This window comes from Meleagris gallopavo, chromosome 3 (assembly GCF_000146605.3).
Source record: "Meleagris gallopavo isolate NT-WF06-2002-E0010 breed Aviagen turkey brand Nicholas breeding stock chromosome 3, Turkey_5.1, whole genome shotgun sequence".
NCBI lineage: Eukaryota > Metazoa > Chordata > Aves > Galliformes > Phasianidae > Meleagris > Meleagris gallopavo.
Genome location: NC_015013.2, coordinates 45,415,249 through 45,436,408, shown reverse-complemented (window position 1 = coordinate 45,436,408; position 21,160 = coordinate 45,415,249). Strand labels below are relative to the sequence as shown.

Genomic DNA, 21,160 nt, shown 5'->3' with positions numbered 1-21,160 from the left:
TTGGGCTGGCTAGAAGCTAGAAATGACTGTTGCATTACTCTGAAAACAGAGCTTGTAGACATCACGTGTTGCTTGTGGCTGTGGCGGGGCTGCAGAGCCAGGACGTACTCCCATTGCTTTTGTTGAGGTGGAAAGAAGCCAGAAAAGAGCAGCAAAGAGTTACTGTGGGAGGGAAGGAGGTGAGGACCATTTATTGACTGTCTGTATCATCTTGTGCTCAGCTCTGTGTTGGTAATGTTCGTAACAGAGCATTGGCAGTGGCAATGTGATATTCTCCTCAGATGCTTCCTCTACTCGCACGTCCCATGTGGCAGAGCACCTTTCAACCAGTGACATCCTTACCCTGGGAGCTCCGGTCTGGTAGCTGTGACTCACAACTTGTTTTTCGGGTGGTGCCCAGGGATGCTAAATGCTCTTTGGGGTATAGTTAGTTATCAGATGCTCCAAAGCCTTGAGGTTTGCATCGTCCCCCGGGTTTCTGGTGATGACTGGTTTCTGATACGAGTCACGGGGACACAAGTCAAAAACTTCTGCTCTTTTCTCCAATCTGCTTAGTGTAACGTAGCTTTCACTTTTCTCTAATCTACCTAGTGTAACGTAGCTTTCACTTCTGCAGATTCAAAACTGATGCTGTGATATTGTGGAAGATTAATTGAGACTGGATTCTGCTCCTCCTACCTTGTCATTATTTTGGCAAATAAAATTCAGTGCTTAGGTTTCCCTCTTATTGGTTAGGTTCACAGAACAGCATGATTAATGATTTCTTTTGACATCTTCTGGTAATTATAGTTTTATTAAGGTCCAAAAATAAACAATGCAATCTTCTCATTTGCCCTGCATAACACAGCTCGTACAATTTCTCGCAATAATTATCTCATCCAAGCCCAATAGCTTGTCATGGAGATTTGAGTGAACTTTTCCACTGGGGTTTTACTGCATTCTGTCATTGGAACTATAGGGAAATGTATGGCTCTTTACTTTCTTCAGAGAGGTAGAATATAGAGGACTCACATTAATTATTTCAGTTAACAAGATTAATGGAAGGAAATGTGGCATGCTCCTTTGTGTTATCAGTTATTTATAGGATTTGTCCAAGTGAAATATTCCTTACTGTCTGATTACCAGAGGCTATTCACTTGGGCAGGAAGCTACTAAACAGGCCCATTTTATATTGGTGTTTCATTCGAAAGAGAAATAAACAAACAGTAGCAGGAGGGTGGAGGAGGAGAAATGCTGTTACTGAAATGTTTATTCTTTTTCTTTAAAACTGGGCTTCGCCTGTGGTGTTTTTTGCAGTGTGTATTGACATTGGCATTGAGGGATATGTCCTGTTTTCTCGATCATTCTGTAACAAGGCTAGAAAAAAAGATGCTTCATTTTGGCAATCTGCCCTCTTCTTGAGTCCCATTTCCTTCTCCAACTGATACAGGGGGACCACAGCTTGCTCAGATGGTCCTCATGTTTGCTGCAAGTCAGAGGGTTCTGTAACAAGAAGAAAGGAAAGAATTAAGCTTGGATACTATTCCTGAGCAAGCTGAAGCATATCTGAAAGTATCTACAGGAATAGAAGTATATATGATGTAACTTAACATACAGACTAATTGTGTCAGCCGCTGAAATTCACCAAAAAAGTGAAATACGGCAGCTGCTTGAAATGTCACAACTAAGCTGTACAAACAGTGAAGATAGAAAGTGAAAACAAATGATGTATATGCATGTGTGAGAAAGATGTGATTAGGTAAACATATTTTAAACATCTGGTTTTTGGTCTGATTTCTGCATGTTCTGTGAATGTCACCTTGAGTTTTCTAAGTGGTCTTTGAGTTATGAAGCATAGTAGTTTCCAAAACCCGTGGTTCACTTAGCACTGGTGAAGTGTTATCTTAAAGAAGACAAATGATAGATGGAAGTAAATGAAGATCATACTGTAAAACACAGATCTTACCATCTGAGAAGAGTTAGGTATAACTGATAAATGTTAATATCTAATTCAGAAGTCTCTGTAAGAAGAAAACCCAAAGCCTGCAAAACTCCAAAACATCCAGTAGGGGATGGAGAGGTAAGCTCTGTGTATGCACACATGCTTCATATTCAACTGCTGTAGCAAACCATAGAAGATTTTTTTACAAGCACTGTTTTATAAAGTGTCAGATTTAAAAAAAAAAATAATATATATATTTTATTTTTTATATTTTTTGGCCAGAAGCTTCTTAGATTTATATCCAGGTTGACACTGCCTCAAAACATAGGAAGTACTGGCCTTACTGGGAAGGGTTTTGAAGCATATGGGTAATTCAGCACTGGCAGTCCTCCCCTAGGTGGATTGCTGAATTCCTGGGTGTGAAGGCTTGTTGCAATCCCGTTGCTCCTGCCCTCCCCCAGCCTTCTGCTGAGGGTTTTGGTACACTGCCCTTTCACACTTCCTTAACCCAAAAGCTAAAAGCTCAAGCTGTGAGTCTTCCCTTGCTGAAGTTAGATTAATCTGTAGCTCACAAGCTGGTCAGTAACTTTTTCAAAAAGTTAGATATGTTGTTTTGTTCCACAGACAGGCCTTTTACGAGTGATCAAGGACTGTCCTTCGGAATGTCTTGTGCCACGGATGGGTGTGCAGGTGCAGGCAGTGCTCCTTGTGGCTGTGCCCCTTCAGACAGCATGTGTGGGAATCAACAGCATGTGGCCAAAGAAACAGGCTGTGTGTAACGAGAGGAAACGGGGACAAAAAAAAACACCCAAACAAACCATGCTGCAGCATTTACATTTTGGTCAATGTTTTTGAGTTGTTAAAGATGTTTAAGAGATTCCAATCTTGGAAAAATTAGTGTTTTGCTTCTTTCTGTGCAAGCTCCTCCAGGCTTGGTCCTGACTAATGATTGCACAACACTTCATAAAATGTAGATATTATTGCAGGATTTAATTATGCTCCCTGGCTGCCACTTCTCTCTCAGATTATTTTTTAAAGTGGCCCTTTAATATATAATCATTAGCTATTTAGAAAAGAGCAATAACAGGCTGGCTGGCTAAATATACCATGAGAACCTATAACTCACATAATGTGTTAAATAGTCCAAGTATTTTGTTTGCAATTTGTGTGAGGTTTAAGTGATGGTGTCTTTCCCAAGCTCAAATCTGAGAAAAGTGGAGAGGAGGAAGAAAAAAAAAAAAGGGGTTGATTTTTTTCTTTAGTCATAGAAGTACTTAGCTGAAAATCTTTATGGCACAGCCATGTATTTATAAAATATGATGTTTTCCTTTGGTTTGCTTCAGAGACTCTTCTAACACTGCAATGGATGAATGAAAGCAGAAGTAGGAGCAGAGTTCCTGTTGCAAAGGAGGTAACAGATGGAGCAGAGAGAAAGTATCTAGGTCTTTCAATTTTAGATTTTCTCTTTACCAATACAATGGGAAATGTTCTCACCGGGTTCTCCACAGGTTGTGAAAACTTTAATGGGCAGGTGAAGATCACACACTGTTATAGTTCTGTCAGCACTGCTTAGTTTGCTGCCCATGTCCTGCCAGCTGCTTCCCAGCTCAGTGCCAAAGGAGAAGAGCGCTTCTTGCAGCAGAAGATGCTCACTTAGGGTAATGGTGAGGTATCGGACTCTTCTTGCATCTGAGGCCTTAAGGAGGTCTTACGTCTGATGCATGAGTGCAGTACCTTTTGAAGTTTGAGCTCCAGGTGAACTCTGCAAGTGTTTCAGTGTCCAGTATAGTTGTTAAAATCCCATTCTTTCTCTGGGAACAAGCAGCAGTTGCTGAATGTTGCCAGCACTGTAGAGTTTCTGCAGTACCACTACCTTCTTAACAAGCTTAGCAGGGATGCTGAAGATGTGGAAAATAATTTTCTTTCACTAAAAAAGTTAATTTTCGGAAAAGTAATTGTGTTTTATTCTCGAAACAACTGTAAGTGTGTTATATTTAATATGAAGATGTAGCTATTTAGTAACATGAGAGATTTTCCCTGGTTGCTAAGGTATTGGTGTGAATCTCTTGAGAATTGTTAGGATGAGGAAAAACATCAAAATGCTGAAAATGGAATGCATCAAAATTGTGAATTTATAAACCAAAACCATGAGCTAGGAGGCTGAAAATGAATGCAAATATGGACCCATTCTTGTAAATATAGAAGAAACTCAGACCTCTAGAGAAAAAGCTTGGGAGATGAGTGCAGCATCTATCTGTAGTCATTATGGAATAGTTAGCATGCTGTGAGGAGCCAAGAGGAATTTGTGCTATGGTGTATGTATATTTTACTTGTTCGGTGGTATGTACTTTAAATTAAAATGACCTCATGTGAAATGGCTATTAGTTGCACAGAGCACTTTGAAGGGCTGAAGTTGACGAATAGTATCTTGTCAAATGTGAATCTAAAGTTTTTATTCAATTTTTTTCTGATAGGAACTATTACATGTATAGGCTTTGTTTTCAGTTTTTCTTTCACTTTTGTGTTCTCTTCTGTTAAGTTAGGCTGTTTGGGTAAGAAGTGGGGAAAATGTCTTGAATGTGATCTGTAGCTTTATATGAGTTGAATGTCTTGCGTTGTGTTTTGAGCAAAAATTTGTGTTTTTCAGAAATACTGACTTTCCAGAATTGAGAAAGCAGTAGCAATATCACTAGGATAGAAAATTCATCATAGCATCTAATTTTTGTTCAGTGTATTCCAGAGAGTCAGCGCTCATCAGGTGTCACACTCGATGGCAGTAATATACCTGAGAACAGATTCTTTTTTGTTCATCACAAAAAGCCCTAATAAAGACATTATTGTCTTTATTTTGCTTTGCATGCAGTGGTGTGTGCAGAGCAGGAGGTGCTGCAAGCAGTGTGAGAATCCTCTTTGCATTTTGGGGGCCGTGCAGCCTTATGCTTCAGGCTGTTGACTGGTCACTAGGTGCTGCAGGTCAAGATAGGCACCAAAGTGGGGTCGAGGAGCAGGCAGTGGATCGCACAGATCTGCTGAGCCTGCACTCGCACCGTTTGCTGGAGCATGCAGTGCTGGGACTGGCTGCGGTCCTGGCACCCACTGCTATGGGCTGCCCCGGTAGGTGGACTTCATCCTAATCCAGTACTGCAAGTGCTGACTAGACTCATTAGTTAAAATCCATTAGTAGATTATAAGATCATCACTGACGTAGCTTTGACTTGCCTGTGCTACTGAATGAGGGGAGCCAAGCACTACAGAGGAGGAGGATGGCTGGGGGGCGAGTGGATTCTTCTCCCAAGTCCTCTTTTCTTTCTGTGAGCAAATCCATTCCTTTTTTTCTTAACTTTCTCCCTACATATGTACTTGTCTGCTGCTGTCCTTCACCCTATTAATATATCCTAGTTTTCAGAAAACTAAGTATGCAGCAGCTTTGGTTTTCAGGGAGTTGCAAACAGCCACGCTCTTGTGGAGAAGTAGTATCGGGAGCAGCTTTCCCACCTTTCCCTTGTACAGCCTATGTGTATTTTTAACATTACCGAATGTCAGAAGATGTCTGATTTGTGTCATCTGTGTTACAGTCGAGATTTTAAACAGATAATCAACGGCACAGGCGTAGAAAGGTTTTTAATCTCGGAAGACAGAATGGTGTGTAGAGCATTGGCATCCAGTGCTTCGTTTTCCTGCTCCAAAAGAGATGGGAAGCAGCTATATGAAATGCTAATAATCTCACTGTGGTTTTTGAATAGACTAGACTTTGAGAGCCTTGAGTATTTTTCCTTTTCCCTTTCAACTGCAATTTTGTTATTGTATTGCTGCCCCCATCTCTGCTAAATATGGCTTTTGAAATGTAAATCATATCATGTTCTCAGAGATGCATATGACACCCTCAGCACTGTTCCTCTTTGCACTTCAAAGAGCTGTGTGGTCACACTTTACATCTCAGCAAAATCGCAATATTTGCCTTCTGAAGATCTCCTTTAATGTGTACAATCAATCCCTGATAATGTGTTTTGGGTTTTTGTTCCCTGGAGTCTGTTAATTTTAATGTTGCTACAGGTCATCGGGAAACATAATCTCTTCTTTTTTAATTTCTCAGTGAGCGTGCCTGAGGGGAGACAACACAAGAGAGGAGAGACAGTTGAACACCACCATTGGCTGGGACCTGAAAAAATGGTGCTGGAGGAACGGAGGATTAGAACTTAATTGTAAAAGGAAAATTGAGTCTTGGCAGATGATTTTCTTCATTTCCACGTCCACCATGGCCCAGATCCTCTGGCTGGCCGGTTGATGGGACTGTCCAACGCTTGCTGCTTGGGTTCAGTGCAGATATCCCCAGTGCCTACAGACTGAAAGACCCGGGATCAGGTGGCAATTGGATGGTGCCAAATCCAGGAAGAGAAAGAGAAATGGACTCTGACGAGCGAAGATGGAAGTGACTTGACAGCTCCAAGCTCAGCAGTTGTCTCCAATTAGGACAGGTTAAGGTTGGAATCACAAGCTTCACTGGGAGAGCAGTATGCAGGAAGCTGGTTTTCAGGCCACAAATGCTTTCACAGGTAAGGTTTTCTCTTGTAATTAAGCTAGTACTTTTGAGGCAATTTACTAGAGTTTTGAAAATAAGTTGAATAGCATCTTGTAGTACTTCCAGCTTAAGTAATGTTATAAAACATTTCACTTGAGGAACAGTTCAACTCTGGTATTAACAGTGAATAATATCTTTATTTTCTGCCCCCTTGAAATGGATTGTTATAAGCCTTAGGGAAGTTAAATCTTTGCTTTCCTCATTAAATTACTCATTAACAGCTTAACAATGAGTAGCCTCCTGGGTCAGTTGGGCCTATCTCCGTTGTGTAAAATATAGTCTATTAAGTTGCTCTTACCTTTAACATGGGAGGTTGGTGAATGTACAGGATGGACATTGTGTCAACAGGCTTCTCAGAAACATGGCAGCATTGAGGTTTATCACTACAGCCAGAGCATGCCTCAGGTCAGAACTTGATAGGTTTCTGCCTGATAGTGATAGGAAAAGGGGAAGTGGTTTTAAACTAAAAGAGGGGAGATACAGGTTAGATGTTAGGGGGAAATTCCTTACTCAGAGGGCAGTGAGGTGCTGGCACAGCTGCCCAGAGAAGCTGTGGTGCCCCATCCCTGGAGGCGCTCAAGGCCAAGAGTTGGATGGGGCCCTGGGCAGCTGAGCTGCTGGGGGGCAGCCCTGCCCACGGCGGAGGGTTTGAGACTACGTGGGTTTTAAGGTGCCTTCAAACCCAAGCCATTCTGTGATACTGTGCTAAGTTGTGCTTAAACTCCCTTCCCTCATGGCTCAGCTGAGTGGCAAAACCGAAGTATTTAAACAATAATTGTTTCAACTGTCTCCAGTACACTTCTGTGTGGACGTATTGGAAATAATGTAGTAAGAAAGGATACGAAGGTGGTGGGTCTCACTGAGAGAAGCTCCCCCTAGTGTAAACTGCCCTGGAACGCACTGCATGTCTTCTGCCTGAACTGATTTATAATCTGGGAGGTGGGAGAAAGCAGGATCTTCTGATAACCCCCTTCCTGCTTTTTTTTTCTTTTCTTTTTTCTCCACATCATCTGGCCAGCTGTGAGACCCTGTGAAAAATGGATAGAAAATTAGCTGGATAGTTCTCTTGCTTTAGTGGGCCTAGATAATAGATTAATACCAAAGTGAAAATAAGTGATGTGTGAGACATTTATTTCTCCATATAAAAAATTCTGCTTTCAAAAGTTTGCTGGATTATGGTTTGTGTATATAGGAATATCATTTTCTGTCTCTGAGTTCCCTGCTGTTTGAGTGTTTCACTGCTGCTGGGAGATGTGAAGTGAGGAACCATCGCAGGGCTCTCCTGCTTCTGCTGAACGCACGGCATGCTCCCACAGCTCCCAGGTGTGATGCTTGGGCATTTTGTGCTTCTTTCTCCTTGCCACTCTGCCAGCCCTCCTCCACCTCATCCTCCTCTTTCTGCTACTCTTTTGTTCTCCACAGGAAGCTTTGCTGTTCAGTATCTGTTCCCTCTTCCTGCCATGCCTTCTGCTGCAGCTTGTCTCTCTCTGAAAACTCTGTTACCCTTAACACCCTTGTAATGCTTAAGTCTTTACAACTTAAAACTCTTCTGCCACAGCATCTACTATCCTTTAGTGTCTAGAAGGTCAGGTTCTTGGCTTGGATCAGACTGCTAAGGCAGCAGAATGTCAGATTGTTGCTAACCTCATGGCTGCTGCTGCTGGGTGGAAGGGAATGGCAAATAATGAAACTGGCGTCCTTGGGGATCTGGGACAGCAGTCAGATTGTGGTGACAACCCAGCAGATTCCTGCCTGTTCTGGGCACTTTGAGAGCCTGAGGGTTGCATTCTCTCTCATAAAGAATTGTTGTATTCCTTAGAGTTACTCTCAGGTAAAGAAATTAATAAACATTTTGAAATCTTGTTAACTAAATGTTTATTAATTCTTTAGTGCAGTTAAGTTGCACCATGCATTCAGGAGAATTCTAGAAGAAATGGGCAGGAGACTTGTAAAGCAAACAGGTGGAGTTACCATTGCTTTTATATGAGAAGAAGGCAGAGACTTCCATTTCTCCTACCTTGAATTGAATTTGCTTTTTGGTGGTCCTTCATGTTCCTTGTTAGATTTCCATAGCACATCTTGCAGTATACAGTGGATAGGTGTGTGTTTCTTAGACAAATTCATAGGAGCATGTTATGCTAATGTAAACTCTGAGGTAACAATGTAGTGCTAGGTGCATATGGTTCCTCCTCTTATCCTTGCTGTGCTGCTCCTATTGTTGGTATGCTGAGTTAACTGTAGAAGTAAACAGTAGTGGCTAGTGGCAGAGGGGGCATGACCACATGTGGAAGTGAGCTAATTTGTACAGAAAAAGCTGTTGTCTGAAAGCAGTGCAGTGTCAACACTGAATCTAGCCATGCCAAGTGATTGTAGTTATTGGAACAACTCGGGTAATCATTTTCAATTTACAGCTGAATGTAGTGCTGCTAAAAGAAGCTGTGGAGGACGATACCTCTGTGTTGTAGCCACCTTTAGAGTGTTTCAAAACACTCATTTCTACCTTTCCTAATATGCTGTGACCTAGGAAGGCTTACGGGTAAGGTTAGAGGTTACTTTCATCCTATCTGTAATGCTCAGTTTACTGGTACAGATGCCAGAGTTGCTGTTTATTACAGATGGCTCTTGTTCCAAGAGATATACTGTATTTACCATTTATTATCAAACAGCAGTATATGGTAAAACCCTTTTAACATTACTGCCTTAATGCTGATTTCAGTGGATTGTGCAAGTGTGATAGGTTTGGGATTGCAGAATGTAGAAGAGGCAATGAAAGCGCTTCTAGGCTTGATTAGGAAAGAGATGGCTGAGCTTACGATGGTGAAAGGCAATTTGAGCGATAGCAATCATGTTCTTCAGAAGATGAGAGAATTTCAGAATGAAAGCAATAGTATGCAAGGAAGTAAGCTCATAGAACTGACAGGAAAGATTTCTTGGGAAACAAACCTAAAAAACACAGGAAGGCTTACAATTTTTAAAGGATTTAGCTTTTTCTTTTTTATAATAAAGAGTTCATAATACAGAGTTCTAAAAGCACAAATAAAAGATGTCTCCAAAAAAAAAAAAAAAATTGCATGATCTGAAAAATGAGAAGAACTGGACCAGAAATTGGATACTATATGTGTTACCAAGTTGAATATAAAAGAGTAGTTGGAGTTTGCAAGGTCCAAATTTGATAGGCCAAGGCACAACATAAAGTGAAGCTGTGGTACAAGTATGTGGTACAAGGAAACATACTATATGCTCACTAGTAATAAGAGGAAGACTGAGTTTCTGTACTACTAATGGAGAAGGAAAGGCAGAACTTGTGATCTGATGTGTGCAGGTTCGACCAAGTAGTTAATGATTTTTTTTGCATCTTTCTTTGCCAAAAAGGGAGATTGCAATCAGGTGGCAAGAAAAGGAATTCTACTTCTAGACAGGTACGAATTCCAAACAGAACAGGAACAAAACTGATAATAAACTAATTAGATGAGATAGGTATTTTAAAACAAGCGACAGCTTATTAAATTATCTCTCCAGCATAGTATGAAATAGCTTGAGTAGTATCTGAGCAATTAGCAGTTCCACTGGAGAACATTTAGAGGACAGTCGAGGTTCAAAAAAAACCAAGCTGTGAAGGGCCCAAAAATGCTTCTGCTTGTAAATTTTCCTGGATTCTTTTTTCCCCCTTTTGAAGTAGATGGCTAATCTAAGTCTTTGGGGAAAACATGTCAGAATAAAAAAATGAGCTTATTTGTGTGTGTGTGTTTTGTTTTTACAACAAACCTGTCGATGATAATGAGATAAATAAATGTAAATTGTTCTCTTCCAGGATGTACCTTGTCAGTTGAACCTAACTTCTCTGTGAGGAGAGAAAGCATGTCTTGATTTAGAAAGGCTATCACTCTTTCATTAACAGGGTAGCAGTGTGGGCTACAAGGTAGGCACCCACTTGGCTGGAAAGCTATTCTCAGGTTAATTAATAGTGATTCATAGCCAAGCTGGAAGGATATATCAAGCGTGATTCTGCCCAGGATTGCTTGAAAATATTGAATATTTTAATTAATGACTTAGATGATAGAATCTGCATGCAGAATTTCCAGATGACACCAATGAAGGAGAGGATGTAAACTCTCTCAGCACAAGATTAGAATTCAAAATTAATGCGGTCTATTGAAGAACTGATCTAAAATAAATATGATGCAGTTCATTAAGGACAAGTTCTAAATTGTGGTTGGGCTGGAATAATCAGCTGTGTAAATCAAAATGTAGTATAACTGGTGAGACAGCAGGTCTGCAGAAAACAGATGGGCAGTTGCAGGAGACCAGAAAATGGCTGTGAATCAACAATACTATGTCATAAACATTATGCTAGAATATATGGACGAGAGTCTATGTGGAAGACATGCAAAATAATTTTTCCATTCTGCTTAGCATTTGTGTGGCTGGTACACCACTTCTGCTCTGAGCAGCTCTCTTTGGGCCTGTTGAAAGCATCCAAGGAAAAGAAGAAAGGCCAGGAAAGACCAGAGCTCTAGACAACGTGGCCCTTGAGAATTGGGAAAAAAAAGCTCTATTTCAGAGCAGCAATTCTCAGACTTTGGAAACTGTTTTTCCTTAGGTTCCCACGAAGCAGTGGGCTTTTGTGCTGGGACACGTCTGACGCCCTGAGCTGGATGGCCACGATGAGCATTGCTGTGCAGGGCCTGCAGTGATGTGATGGTTGGGAGACTTGCCTCTCTGGCATGCTTCCTAGCTGCCGTGAAGGGAGCACGTCCTACCTGGGTCTCCCTTGGTGCTGTGCCAGTGGGAGAGTATCGGTGGTGGGGAACAGGGGCAGCCGAGGTCTGTGTTTAAAATCAGCTCCTTTCACCAGTGTGTGTTTTGAGTGCTGGTGTAGCAGAACAGAGTGATTCTGAAGTCAGCTCTCCATCACCGGCGAGTGTGTAGCATGGGGAGATCCAGGATGATCAAAGGATAAGGGGAATACTGTGGGGTGAATTAAGAATCAATGGATGAAGCATCCTGACCTCACAGGGTCAGCTTAGGTCTATCAGGATTTTATTAGCACCGTCTCAGCATAAGCTCTGACAGACCTGAGCTGACTCTTGGGCATTCCTGCCCTGTGACCTTCTGCACTGCTAGAGGGATTATTAGCTCAGGCACTATGGAAACTGGAATAAATAGCAGGAGGTTGCTTTATGCAGTGGGCCCTTGCCCTTCTGTCTAGCACTGACTATTTCTGTCACCTTCTTATCCTGCTCTGTCATTGCTTCACATCTTCTCCCTCACACCTTTTCCTGTGGAAGTGATTCTACCTCAAATCTTTCTATAATCTCTTGCAGTCTTATCTCAAGGTGGTTGTCACCAAAGCCTGACCTTGGGCAATATCCAAACAGGCAGAGTTACTCCTAGGAAGAGCCCCTTGACCTGGTTGATACTCCACCAGACCCCACTTTGGCAGAGAAACTGAGTTTGACTTTCGGAGTTCCTCTTGGCCAGAGGAATGCAGCTTGAGGGGATGCCCTCACCTCTCCTCTGTGTACCTCTGGCACTGAGGACTTCTGTTGTGTTTCTTGTTCAGGGTTTTGTGCTTTCCCAGCCTCTCACTGCCTCTTCTGCCAGTGTCCAGTTCCCCTCTGTACTGAGACTCCTCTGTCATTCCCCTTTTGGGTTTCACTTTAGGATTCCGCAGCCTTATGGCAGTCTTCCTACTCTTTGCTACTGTCCTTCACCTTCTCTTGTTTCTGGACGTCTTCCACTTCCAGACCAACTCACTGCAGATAACCTCCAGGTTTGTCTAAAAGCCTCTTCCTCTCTTTTGCAGACTCAGCCCTTCTCCTCTTCCTCAGGGGTATCTCTCTCTACCTCATACCTCAGCTGCAGAAAGTTTTGCTGGTTTATGTGGGACCTTTCTTTGCACAAGGTGCTGGAGAGCCTGATGCTTCATTTGGCTCCTCTCTCTTTGCCTGTTTTTCTTAACTGGTGATATATTGGGTGAAGATGTCTGGCCTAGGGATTATGGTTCCAGAATAGGGAGGCTCCTTGGAGGGATTGCACGGGGGATTGGAAAAATTACTCCAACAGATTGCATATGCTTCAGTTGGCCATTATTTGTTCAGAGATTGAAAGAGTGAGGGAAGATGTGATAACCATTCAAAAATATATGGAAATTTCATGTAAAGAGGAAGGTATTAAAATCTGTTTTTCAGTTTTGTGGGGATAGACAAGCTTGCTATAGTGGGGAGACTTAGGTTAGACATTAGGAAAGTCTTTGTAATGGTAAGAGTAGTTAAGAACTGCAGTTGATTGCCTAGGGAGATTGCAGAGTCTCCGTCACTGAAGGTTTTTAAGAACAAGTTAGACTAATATCTGTCAGGAATGGTTTATGTATGGTTGATCTTGCCCTGGGGCAAGGGGATGGACTTCATGAGAGCACTTTCAGCCTTACTTTCCTGTGATTCTATTATTGCTGCTTCCCTGGATAATGAATGTACGTACATTTTATATGTTACTAACCCACCTGCACTACCCTGTCTTCTCTATGCGAAAGTAGATTCTCTTGGAATAATTGATAACAGATGGATTAAGTGTATTTAAAGTCTACACTCTTTGTGCTGGAGTATTTCCCCATAGCATTTATTCTAGCCTGCGCTTGCTTTCATTGTAACTTTATTCTTTAAAAATCTTATTGGGAAGGCATCACTTATGTTTCTGTATCTGTGCAATGAGTATAGAAGCATTTTCACGCTTCAGAAATACTGCATCCATTTTTCTGCTTGCAAGCATTGTAAGAACAGTTTTTTACAACTCTTAGATGGTAAATGTATAGAAAAGGTAATTGTTAAGAATAATCAAAAATGGGCCGAAACCAAAGCAACCTTCATTGGAGGTTGTTTTCTTTCTAATGAATAAACCTGTGGATGATTTGCTTGTCATAAAATGTGTAACTGATAGATCTGATGCTAAGGGTGGCCTTCTTCCTCCAAATTCTAATTGAAGCTCAGCGTAAAACAGAAAAGCAGGTTTGAAATGTCTTCTAATAAGTATACAATGTAATTAATATTAAAAGCAGTTGAAAACTCATTTACGCTTTAACGCAGGTTACCACATTGCTGCTGTCATTATTTGCATGATTTCCAATTGCAGATAAACATCTAAAGAATACAACTTGAATATGTAGCTGAGCATTCTTGTTCCCTTCTGTTGCTGCTGCCTCTTGAAGCTAGTCTGACCTTCCTGTGTTCTCTGCAATTTTTTGACAAATGCATTCTTACTTTATGAATTTTCAAGGTTACTGTGTCACACATGGACAGCTCTTAGTGTCTTTTAGATCTTGGGAGGAACAGATTGCTTTTTGCAATGCCCCTTACTCAGCACACCGATAGTAACAGATCGTATTCCGTTGTAATCTCTTAGACATTTTCTTAAGAGCGTGCAGTTCTTGGAGCACAGATAGTGTTCTCAGCAGAAATACGTGGAAGGAGATACAGTCTGTCTTGAAGAGTTTGTTATCCAAATATGTTACGCTCAGAAGGATTCAGTGAAACTGTTTTAAGTGTAACAATGAATAGCTTGGAAATCTCCTTTTCAGGGTTAAATGCTTTAATGAAATTACTGGTGACTGAGAAACTGAAAACCGGTTCAAGAATGGTGGTGCCACGTGGGAGCAATAGCTTTCAATCAAAGCTTAGTTCTCCTGTGATCCCCAAAGCAGGTGACTAGAGCAGCAGTGCTTTTTGCTTTAGGTCACTTTTTGGAATCCTTTAATTTCCAGTCTGAATATAGTCTTGGCTGTAGGTGCACGATCCATTTCTTCTTATAATGGTTAGTCCATAGTGCAAATAAAAAGCCTGTGAATGGTGCAGACCAGGCAGAAAGCAGGCTGGAGTTTAGAGAGACACTGCAGGTGGACAAGTGCTATTATTTGATGGAGTGTACTGCTGGAAATGGCAAATTCTTCCTGAAGTCATGGGAGAGAATGCTCCAACACTTTCTTGGAAGATGTCGAATCCTCATGTTTGATATCCATTTTTGGAAGATGATATTCAAAGCCAGAGCATGTTGCTTGTTCTTTGAAAATGTCCATCTGCCATTTCTCATTTCTAATAGTATGTGTCACGGTGCCTTCACATGGTATACAACTTAATCAGCCAAATGGCCCATTCCAGACTGATTATGACAATAAATTGAACCGTGAACACGCTGCGTTTCAGTATTGAGTCATAATAAAGCTGCAGACTTTTTCAATGGAGAAAATGAATGCATAGTCCCTCAAGTAAAAAATGGAAAATAAAAAGGGATGAAAACTGGTTGTTGAATTGGCAGTTTGTTTCCTGTTCATTCATTCTATTTAAATTGGTAGCATTGATTTTTTTTGTTTTAATTTTAATTTTAATTTTTGAAAGAAGGAATATGAGATGTGAGCTCTGCTCCTGGCTAGCTGAGGCTGTTTCAAATCACAGAAGCGTTAAGGTTGAAAAAGACCACTAAGATCACCAAGTCCAACTGTCCGCCCATCCCCACCAGGCCCACTGACCCAGGCTTCTCAGTGCCACATTTAATGCCTTGGCAAGGCTGCTGGTGTGGCGCAGAAAACAGGTCCTTTGCTGCTTCTCAAGGTGCCAGAAGAATGAAGTCAGAACATTTACTTTTCTTTTTTTTAATAAAATCGGTCGGAGTTCTCTGGCATAACCTAATAATCCATTGGTGTTTTTTAGTCACTGTTCTGCTCAAATCTGCAGTGGGGGTTCTCTTTCCACTGCTGGCACTCTGCTACAGAGGCAGGATGATGACATCCCCCATCTCCATTGCCTAAAAGTAAGGTTTTCTTGTTTTTCTCCAGAACAGGGGTAACAAGGCAGGGCCCCCAGATTTCAGTGTGGGTGCGGTCCTGCAGGGGGAGCTCAGTGTCGTGCTCTGGAGGAGGAGGAGGTCAGAGGAGAGAGGCTGGGCCGGTGTCCAGCCCCAGCGGGACTGCAGGGGAAACAGCATGGAAATGCCTGTCGTTGCGTTAAACCAGAGCTGATGTCAAGCTGTTGAAGGACTTGACTGCATCCTTTTGGAGGCTGAGGAGGTGCAGTGGCTGAACGGAAACAGGAACAATATTAGTCCCTATTCACATAAATGTGATGTGGGTTTTTTCCAGCTGTTCAGTTCCAGACGGTGTTGTTTTGAGTGAAAAACACGAGGCTAAGTTTTGATCTGATATTTTTTGTACTGTCGAGCAGGCTCTTAGACTTGCTAGAATATCAATTTTCAGTTACAATAAAATAAAGAGTATGAATTAATGTTATGATTCTCTGTTGTAAGCTGCAGCAGCACCTCTACGAATCAGTCCTTGCAGAACAAGGAGGTATGAGTAAGCCTAAATGTAGTGAAAAAGCCTAAAAGCTATTGAGGCAAAGGCAACACCGTATATAAAGTGTCAGATGTCACATTTACTTCTCTAATATTTCATCCCTTTAACTTTTCAGGAGAAGAGACCAAGATGCATGGGGATTCACTTATTTGCCAGATCTTTTTGCTTGTTGGTTGCTTTGTTTTTTGTTCAGAGCAAAGCTTCTTGCTGGGAGGACAGAGCCCTTCCTGTGAGCCTTTCTATGGACGCTCAAATTCCTGCACCTCCTGTCCTGGGGCTGGGCTTGCCCCACAGAGCACTCCTTGGTGGAGCAACCAGATCCACTCATGCACACACCCAGACTCCGTTTCTCTGACATTTTTTCCTTAGGGGCTGCCCATCCCCTGCTCCAAAGCCTTTCCAGAGGGCTGCACCCACCCTTTTTAATTTCAACTCAGCGCTCACCAACAGTGAATAAGGAAAATATTAAGTTTCTGGTAGGATCGCTACTTGCTGATAGGGTGCAGCCTTAAGGCATACCACCCAAAGATAATCTTTTCCCTAAAGAGAATGTGATGCAGTGCTCTGATATAGCTGTAAAAACACCGCTCCTTTCTGAGACTGACCTTTTCCAAAGTGCTGGTCAAGACTTGAAACCTACTAGTTTCTGAACAGAGAGAGGGCTTTGGGCAGATGGGCTTTAACAGTATCTGGAGCCCAGCAACTTGGGTTTTGGTCCTCAAACCAAATTTCGCTAGATGACATTTACAGGTCCTTTCCAACTCAAACAATTCTATGATTCTTATCTTATCATCTTCCAGTTCTTTTCAGTTGGCATCCTGCTTTCATTTGACTGTAAAACTTAGGCACTAGTTTGGGCAGTTGAATCTCCAAGGGTTCTTTGAAAAACATCAAGACATGTTTTCCAGGTTTAAGCTGATATGTCTCTGTGGGCAGGTGGCACTCTCCCTGTTCTTCATAACTATGGGTCCATTTCCACTGTGTTTCTCATGATGGGGGTAACAGTCTGGGGCACCAGCTAGACCAGTGAGCAGAACCAGCTAAAAAAAAACTATTTCTATCCTTTCTGCCTCTCCAAAAGGGGGGAAAAAAGAAAACAGCAAGTAAGCTGGCTGCACAGTTGTTGGTGATGGCAGAAGGCGGCAGAACTGGCCATTCTAGCAGCAGGTTGCCATTAGATTGTTTTAACTGGACTGTGAAACTGTGTCATTAATCTCCAGTCTATGCTGTTGCAACTACCTTCATATCCTGAGGGCTTAGAAATGTAAAACATTTTAAATTAGCAATTTAGAGTGAATTCTTCAGTTTGCTAGGAGCCATTTTCTGCTGCATAGGCTTAAGAACAGGTGATGTAAAAATGATCCTTTTACAAAGATGGTGCTTGATAACAGAAAGCTGGTGAAGCCTGACTGCCTGTGATGGTTCAGCCCTGTGCTGGCTTGCTCCCTTCCTCCCACAGGGATAGGGGAGAGAGTAAGAAGAAAGGAAGGAGCAGAACTTACGATGAGAGATAAAAACTGTTTGCTAGGAAAAGTGAAATAATGGTAATGATAATTTTAAAAATATATACATATATTAACTAAACAAGTAAAGTACAAGCAATTGCTCACCATCTGCTGATTGATGCCCAGCCAGTCCCTGACCAGCGGCTGCCTCCCAGCCATGTCCCCTCTGCTGGCAGGACAATACAAGAAGCTGAAAAACTGAAACGTCCTTGGCTCCATATAGCACTGCTCAGCAACAATCAAAACATCGGTGTGTTATCAGTGTTGTTTTTCTCCTAAAGCTAAAACATAGCATCATACCAGACACTGTGAAGTAAATCAACTCTTTCCTATCTGAAACCAGGTCAGTACTTCTTTTCACCCTGCCCCATACCCCTGAAATAAATAGCATTGATGGTGTTAATGGGGGAAGCGTGGTCAAAAGTGCCTGGCCCCTCTCTTGTGGTTTGGTCTTTGCTGGGCATCTTGCTACCTTGTTTTGGCCAATTGGCTGTGAATCAGAAGTTCCAGACTGCAATAGAGGATTGAGGCTGGAATACAAAACAGCACCCTCTCAAGAAATTATTTTGGTGCTAAACCTACACAGCCTGCCCTAATGTTAATCTGTACTATAAATATTAGTATTTCTACCTTTTCCAATAAAGTTCTGGGCCATTCAGTATACCCTTTGTCATGGGGAGTACAGTGGAGGTCATACAATAGACAATTCCCAGGTAAATGTTGATTTGCTGTTCACATTTGAAAGCTTTCATGGCAAGGACGGGGAAGGATTCCCAGGCGTGTTCATGTCTCTCCTTTGTATAACATGGATGCTCTCAGACCTCCCAGTTCAAGCCAAGATTCCTCATGGATCCTCCCACTGGGATTCAGTGCTCTTGCTGGCGGGGAAGTCTCAGATTATCAGTTTTATATTTAGCATTTTACTCTAATTCAAGCCTTAGGCCAAAGACATCCCCTGCAGATGATGCTGCCATGGTCCTAGTTGTGGGTGTTGGTTGCCTTAATGCAATGAGAGTAATATACTACATACAGAAGGGCATACGTAGGAGAACAGGCATGATACTGTGAAGAACAGATTGAGCAATAGGTCTTTGATACATTGTGGGGTTTGATTTTTACTTCTTAAAATTGTGTGTTCTGTTGTGGGCTCTTCTGGAAATGTTTCTGTGTCCTTAGTGCTCTTGCTTTCTTTTCTAGAAAGTCATTCCCTTTTGAGCTAAGGGCAAGAATAGAGAAGGCTTTGTTGAAGGAGTGGAGTTAAGAGTTTTTAATGATGATAGCAGCCCCAAAGAATCCTGCTTTACAGCCTGCATGCCAGCAGCATCTTCGGTCCATGCTTCTGAGGATGTTTGCTTCTGCTGTCAGTGGGTAAAGTGGTTTCATTCAGTGGCATTTGATGGCCAATGCCACTGCATTGGTAGGTGTGCACATACTGAGGTGGGGGGAGGAGTGCACTGACCCGGGACAAGTTAGCAATTTCAGAAAAACCAGGAAGGCTTGTTTGGGTCTGAATTGTTCAAGAATTGTCTATATATCCTGCAGGCTTAGACTGTAGAAATGAGTAATTTATACTGGCTGAGGACAAATTCACAGCCTGGCTGTGTATTCAGTCAGTCCATGATTTAAAGGAAAAAATTGGAGTTTGTGCATGACTCTCTCTTTTCCCCCTTTCTGAGCTTTATTATACTTGATTTGTTTATCTCAAAAGAAATATTCTGTACAGATATCTGCTTTCAGTTGCTCAGAGCAAGAATTCAAAGAGACGCATGACCTGCCATGACAATGCAAGAGTAAGTTCAACAAAACTTCACAATTCTTAGCTGAGGATGTAGGTGGCATCTGTGAACAAAAGAAACATTTTTTATTTCCATAGAGAACATAACTTTTGTGCTCAAATCAGTGCTGTTTATAGAAGGAGTTGTAGAGTGTATGTGTAATAAAAGGAACAGGCGTTAGCTCCAACAATAAAGGCAACAAGTATGATGCACAAAGATGTTTTTATTCAGTGTCTTCTTTAGTGTATGCATGGAAAAAGTGACATAGCATTGACTTAGTGGCTTTTGTGCAATCTCTCAAGTATGTCGCTGTTTTAAAAGCATCTTATTCTGCTTCTCAAACAAGTTAATGTTCTCACACATATGGCTCCTGCTGGTAATGCTCAGTGTTGCAATAACACCAAAGAGCCTTAAATGGAGATGAGAACCCTGCTGTGCTAAAACAGGGGAAGTCAGCCCATTTTAAAATCTCAAAATCATAAAGGGGAAAAAAAAAAGCAAACTAGAAGCAGAGAGTAATAGTTATTGCTGTCCTTCATTTACAGATAGTCAACTAAGGCACAGAATGAAATATTTATGCAGATTGATCTAGAAAGCATGGCAGACCTAAGAACTAAAAGCTACAGCCTCTGAACCTAGCATGAAGGGTGAGATTATAGTCGTAAGTGCTAATTTATTTATTTTTGTTTCCAAGTCAGAGTTTATTTAGCTGCATCCTTTTCTTGTATTTCCTCTGTTGCATCTTTATTCTCTTTTCTCACTGCCTGGGAAGTGTAAGTCAGTAGGATGTCGTGTGGAAACTGAAGGCTTGCTTTATGCCAGCACTGCTGGAAAGAATCTCTCTGAAGAAGAATTACAGCTACCCATAAAATCTGTGCCACAATCAGCCATTCTTATCTACAAGTATTAATTGTACATTGAGAAAAAGGAAGTACTGAGGTACAGAACCGCTTAAAGAATACAGCATATTACTTAAGGTTTTAAAAAATCTGTTGCTGAATTGCCAACTAGAGAGTAGGATTATTGAAATGTAGGGGAACAAAACAAAACACAGTGAGCTGAATACAAATAGAGCTGCCCATACTAGCTTCACTCCTTCTTCAAGGATCTTGAAATGCAAACTATGATGTTGGTTAATGTGGGGCAGGCAGGCTCATTGCTTTGTTACTTAATACACAGATCTTACGACACAATGCAAGTCTTATTTTTGAAGAGCTTCAAAAATGCCTGTTTTTTACATGACATGATGTAAACCCTTTCTCTGATGTGAAAAGGGTTTGTAGAGAGATCATATTCTTAACAGAACTAATAATTTGGAAAGCAAACATGCGAGATACGAAAACCCACAAATATTTGAGCATAAGAGCCCTTCACTTCCAGGAAAGAAATGTTTTTAGATGTACTTTCATGGTTCTTCAGTTTGTTAAAGGTCATCTTCTGCTGTGTAAACAAAACAGCATTAACACCAGTCATGGACAGGCAGTGAGGAGAGAATTCTCATGAAAAAGATTGAGTCTTTCACCTGGAAACACTGTGTGGGAAGAGATGGAAGAAGAATGTCAAAGACAGCCTGACTTGTGATTGTGTGTTCCAAGGTAAAGCCTTGTAGAGGACTCTTTGGTCCCGAAGATAAAATTAGATGTGAATACAGTGGTTGACATGATTGTTTTAACGGAGATTTCTGTCATTACTACCACAATGAAAGCTCTGCTATCAGCGGGTTAGAAAAACCTGAAATACGTGTAAAGGGAACAAATTCTGGAAATCTTGTTCTTAACCTGCCAGTCTTGAAACAATTTAAACTGGGAAAGAGCCGTGATTATTTTCAGAAAAATATCATAAGTCTAGTGTGCCTATTCTTACTTTTCTCTTCTTAAACATGAGGCCACTGTCTAAAACTTGGATCAGTTTGATACTGCATAGACATTATATGATGCCGAGAAAGCAGTTCTTAGATATTTGGAAGTAAACTCAATGTGCTTCCTCTCCTTTTTGCTGTTATTCCATGCATTTACTTCTAAGCTTTCTGTACTTGTTCAT

At 41.5% G+C, this 21,160-nt stretch overlaps 1 long non-coding RNA gene across 1 annotated transcript in view; it reads left to right on the top strand.

Annotated features, from left to right (window-relative positions):
* Positions 1-21,160, top strand: part of LOC100545207 — an 88,483-nt gene that overhangs the window by 46,829 nt on the left and 20,494 nt on the right. The window contains exon 2 of the long non-coding RNA XR_792923.3: positions 6,015-6,474. This is a non-coding gene — a long non-coding RNA (uncharacterized LOC100545207). The remainder of the gene's footprint in view (positions 1-6,014; positions 6,475-21,160) is intronic.